Source organism: Camelus dromedarius, chromosome 4 (genome assembly GCF_036321535.1).
Source record: "Camelus dromedarius isolate mCamDro1 chromosome 4, mCamDro1.pat, whole genome shotgun sequence".
Lineage (NCBI taxonomy): Eukaryota > Metazoa > Chordata > Mammalia > Artiodactyla > Camelidae > Camelus > Camelus dromedarius.
Genome location: NC_087439.1, coordinates 13601980 through 13607701, shown reverse-complemented (window position 1 = coordinate 13607701; position 5722 = coordinate 13601980). Strand labels below are relative to the sequence as shown.

The 5722-nt window shown below is 36.9% G+C and overlaps 1 non-coding gene across 1 annotated transcript; it reads left to right on the top strand.

Annotated features, from left to right (window-relative positions):
- Nucleotides 1–2139: 2139 nt before the first annotated feature.
- Nucleotides 2140–2212, top strand: TRNAA-UGC (transfer RNA alanine (anticodon UGC)). Its single transcript has one exon. It is a non-coding gene; the product is annotated as a tRNA-Ala (tRNA).
- Nucleotides 2213–5722: the final 3510 nt, after the last annotated feature.

Here is a 5722-nt window from a genome sequence, read left to right as displayed (position 1 = left end):
GGATCATTAGCACCAAGACCTGGCCCCACCCAACAGCCTGTAGGAAATCCTCAAGCCAAACAACACACAGGGTGGGAACACAGCCACATCCATCATCAGACTTCCTAAGCCACAGAGGCTCTAGACACGCCCTACCCACAAGAGGTCCAGGAACAAGCTTCACCCAGCAGTGGGCAGGCACTGGCTCCTCCTGCCAGGAAACCTGCATAAGCCTCTAGCCCAGCCTCATTCACCAGGGGATAGATACCAGAAATAAGAGAACAATAATCCCAAAGCATGTGAGTTGTATTCCACAAACACACAGAAAGATAAACAATATGAGGCAGCAAAGGAATATCTCCCAGGCCAAGGCACAAGATAAAATGCTATGGCCAACTAAAAGTCTATAATGATAAACTACATATGTTACCAAATTATAATGCAATATTTGTACAGAGAAAACTATATATACAGTTCTCTTATACAATTGAGGTATAATAGTTACCAAAACCATCTTGAGAAATGTGGCTTAATGAAGATTCAAACTGAGTAACAGTTTAGTCTCTTAAATACATTTCTTTCATTGTTACTTAGAGATAATCCAAGCATTCTATGAATATTGAGAAAGTCCCGCATTTCTTGGTGTGGTTTGGGAATTCCAATACATTTTAGATGGAGAAGTTGACTGTGAAAACGTTCAATGGTAAAGTTGGAGGAACTCTGGTCCAAAGGACGGGATTCCCCTCCATCCACTGGCCTCAGTGCAGCTCAGGTGGAGATGTGACTGAGTGAATGCAGACTGGCAGTTTGGGAGGCCTGAGTCAAGGGGAGGGAACAGCGCGGCTTTAATACCCAGGCCCACTCCTGGGAAACGGACCATCAGGGCTTGGTGCCTGGTCTCCTGGCTGGGTGGTAAAAGCCCCTTGTGATGTGGTGATTCTCATGACCTCTTCCAGGAACTTGTGCAATTTTAGCATCTCCACCATCTCTTCTTATTTCGACTGCAGGGATCTCTCTTTAGTTCTTGGACAAGAGAATTGTGTTCCTTCCTCAAACTCAAGTTGACACTCATTACCATTCTGAAAGTGTCAGCGAGGCTGGGTATATTTACTGACTCCTTCTTTAGCCTGGCATTCTGTTCAGATGTCTCCATCCTGGCATACTCCTTTTTAGCAGCACAAAACTTGTCAATGAGGTGGCATTTCTCCTCAATCTGTGTAGCCAGAGTTTCTGCCAGCTGCTTTTCATGTCTTCTATAAAGGTGACTTCTAACAGACTGAACAAATCTGAAAGTAAATAAGACACCCACTAATAAGCTGAGGACAGGCAGACTCAACACTGTCTCCCATTGGAGGCTCTGGAATGTGAACTGAGAACACAGGCCACTGGGCAGCAGCAATACCAGGACCGCACTCAGCTTCCTAAGGATCAGCCCAGAGCCAAGCTCCACAGAGGACAGCAGCCCCTCCATGGCACTGACCCACCACAGGGCTCTGCCCAGTTACTGTGGATCCACCAGCCACAGCAAGCCCCAGGGGACACCCCAACAGTCCATCTCAAACCCAACCAGCAACTGACGTCCTGGATTGGTCAGTTATCCAGTCAGTGTTTGGGGGAGGGGCTGTGTCAGAGGGGAGGGTTGTAACTGAAATGTCATTCTCTCCATTATTGTCTAATGGTAATTTTTTTCTTAGCTTTATCTTTTTGTCTTTATATCAATATAAAATAAAAATATAGTGAAATGTGTCAATGTCAAGTTTATGGCTTCATAAATCTTTAACCTAACCCTTGACAATATCTCAAATTCAGTGTATGAACCATATGTATGAATCATATCCATTAACACAGAAAATACCTCTCTGAAAAAAAACTTCACAGAAGGTTGTAAGAAATATAGAGAAATTTTGATAAATAATGACATTTGAAATATTAATGAAGTTTACTTTCCCATTGGTAGATACAATTTTTTATCATTGTTCAATGCTATGGGAATTAATAACATTTGCCCATGTGTTCTGGATTTGGGGAGAAATAGAACACATGTAATGCTGATTTAGGCTGCTTTGTGGTTGTATGATATCAAAAATTTTTAAACTCATAACAGCTATTCATGATATATTGAAATCTGCATATCATGAGGTGCTGGTATCTAAGAGGGAAGGAGGGTATAGCTCAGTGGTAGAGTGTGTGCCTTGCAAGCATAATCTCCTGGGTTCAATCCCCAGTACCTCCATCAAAAAAGAAAATAAAACCTAATTACCTTCCTCCTCAAAAACAAGCAAACAAAATATATATATCTATTTACAGTGGCATATATCAATTACATCTCAATAAAACTAGAAGGAAAATTTAAAAAATATACAGGGAGCTGGTATCTAAGAAAGCTGACTAAAGTTTAGTGGTCTACAGCTAATTGCTTTTTATATTTACTATAGTAAATATAAAAAATATAGGACCTCTTCATGCAATAGGTGGATTAGATTGCTGAAAGTACCTTATCTTTTCCAAAAAGTGGTGTTTCTCTTTGTAAGAGAACTTATTACATAATTTAATTTATTCCTAGGGTCTTATGATGACTCTGTCCATATGATCATTCACAAACATGTCTTTTTTTTTTTTTAATCACACGTATTCTTCTCATTGGGCTTATTTATTATTTCTATGTCTTCTCTGACCTCCATCTATTTATTTTCCCAGCAACGCTTCCCTCTTTCCTCCTCCATAGGATAGGATTCTTGTGCTGGCATCCACATTCTCCCTAAAATAATGTATTCCATTTTGAATCTGGAACTTTCCTCACATTATCAAAGGGGAGAGTGTTCCCAGAGCTGTCGTGAAAGACCGCTGCTGTAGGTGGTAGGAGACCGCAAAGCAGGCTGGATGAAGACAGACAAACTTGTATCCATTTTCTACGGCCGCCATAACAAATTACCACAAACGTGGTGGCTTACAAGCAACACAAATTTGATACCTCGCAGTTCTGAATGTTAGAAATCTGACATGGCTCACGTTGTCCGTAGGGCTGTGTTTGTTTCTGGAGGTGTTAGGGGAGAATCTCTGACTGTTTCAGTCTTTTAGAGGTCATCCACATTCCTCCATGGTTCATGGCCTCTTCCACCGTCTTGAAAGCCAGCAAAGTTGCAGCTCTGTGACTCTTCTTCCATAGTTACATCTCCCTCTCAGACCCAGCCTGGATGTCTCTCTGCTTTTAAGGACTCAACGTGATTAAATTTGGCCCAACTGGATAATCCAGTATAATCTTCCCTTCTCAAGGTCCAGACATTTAGTCTCATTTCCAAAGCCCCTTTTGCCAAGTAAGATAGCATATTAATTCACAGCTTCTGGGAATGATGACATGGGTGTTTGGGGGTACTGTTATTCTGCTTACCAGGAGCATTACAGATTTTGACACAATAAATTAGGAGTGAAAGATATAAATTGAGATCTGAATTGATTTTCTCCCCATAATTCAAGGAAATTTCCTCCCTATGTTTTAGTCAGATTTCATTCAAGTTTCTCTCTTCTATCCTGTTTCTTCAAGTCCAATCACCTTATATCCACCCCTGTGCCAAAAACTTGCCTCCACCTATCATTAGCTTCTTATTGGATTCTTTTTCTTTCTCTAAGAATTATTTTTAAAAAATATCCCCAGGTCTATGGCTCTCAATCCTGCCTCATTCAGTGAGAGAAAACATAACAGTCTTCTCAGTAAACTGTAAGATGATAGATTTTCACTCTTCAAGATGTGTTGGAGGTTAAAAGAAAAAAAAGGTTATAGATACTTCCTCATTTTTAACCTGGATCAGGGCTGAAATGCATCATCTGCTACATTAGTGACTTGAACTTCTTCTCCTGAGAATTTCTACAGTTTTTTTTTTTAGCTTTGGTGTTTGGTTTAGACTTCTCATTTTCTTTATATAAGATTATTAGTACATTAATCTAACATGTAAAGTGGTATGGTATTTGGAGAGTACATTTGATTTTTAGATTAAACAATGTGATTAAGATTCATTACCAGCTGTTTGAACATGGGCTATTTATTTTATTTTACTTTATTTAAAATTTTAAAAAAAATTAAAGTTGATTGGCAATGTTGTTTTAGTTTCTAGTGTACAGCATAGTGATTCAGTTATACGTATATATTCTTTTTCATTATAGGTTATTATAAGTTATTGAATATATTCCCTGTGCTATACAGTAGAACCTTGTTATTTATCTATTTTATATGTAATAGTTTGTATCTGCTAATCTGAAACTCCCAGTTTATCCCTCCCCTCTTTTCTCTTTTGGTAACCATCAGTTTGTTTTCTATGTCTGTGAGTTCATTTCTGTTTTGAAAATAAGTTCATCTGTGTCATTAGAATCTACCACATATAAGTGATATCATTTGATATTTGTCTTTGTCTTATTTACTTCACTTAGTATGGTCATCTTTAGGTTCATCTATGTTACTGCAGATGGCATAATTTCATTCTTTTTTATCGCTGAGTAGTATTCCATTATGTGTGTGTGTATACGTATATGTGTATATATGTTGTGTGTGTGTATGTGTGTATATATATCTATATCTATCTATCTATATCTCACATCTTATTTATCCAGTCATCTGTTGATGGACATTTAGGCTGCTTCCATGTTTTGGCTATTGTAAATAGTGCTGCTATGAACATTGGGGAGTATGTGTCTTTTTGAATTAGAGTTTTCTCCAGGTATATGATGGGCTTCTTATTTAAACTGACTTATCCTTGATTCTGTCTTATAAAATAGAGTCAAAAATACCTGATATTTTACTTTCAAAGTTGAAGAGCAGATAAAAGCATAAAATATTTTAAATTGCATTATTACAAATTGTGATTAAACTGTTTAAAGTAGTTTCTGATAAATAATTCTAATTACAGATTAATTTATATTTAAGATTAAAAAATGAGATAAAAAGACAGATATATGTTATAACTTACCCTTATATTTCTTCTTTTTTTCTTGTATTCTATATATTTATGAACATTCTGTAAACTGTAATTCTTATCATTAGAAATAATGATATTTATTATTAATTATTATTAATAATTATTAATTAATTAATAATTACTTTCTTCTTATTGTTGAGTGAGAGAAACCCTTTCCTGGAAAGACCAGGTAATTCGTCATCTCAGTAAGAGGCAAGGTGCTTACACATAGAAATCATACCCACAGGAAGTATAAATATAAACAGAAAGAAAATGTGATAAAAACACTCAGTGTCTACAAATAGAGGCTGAATTTTCCAAAGATATGAAAAGAAGATTATGAAATTCAGTATTTCTCATGATAGTGACTATTTATTAAGGTGTTCTATATGAAAGGTGAATTATATATTGAGCAATATAGAAAAGTTTTCATTGTTAAGAGTCATAACGAGCCTGTGATTAAAATATTTCTATTTTTCGGATGAGAAACCTGGGACTCTGAAATTAAGTAGCATCCTTGAAGGTACACAGGCCCTAAAAATGGCTGTGCCAAGTTGTAAATCCAGGTCAGCTTGATTTTGAAGCCTGTGCCCTCATCAACTCTGCTTTAGGAAGAGGTCTGCAAGGAAATGATGCAATTTGAATTAAGAGGGATTGGCAGCTACTGAGACCTTTCAATGCTCGACCCAAATTAGAAACACTGCTCAATATATATTCTTAGCATTTTGACATCTTTTTATAGCAAGAATAAATGATGAATACTTGTAATCATTTGCTAAAAGCTGTGATTATAGCAA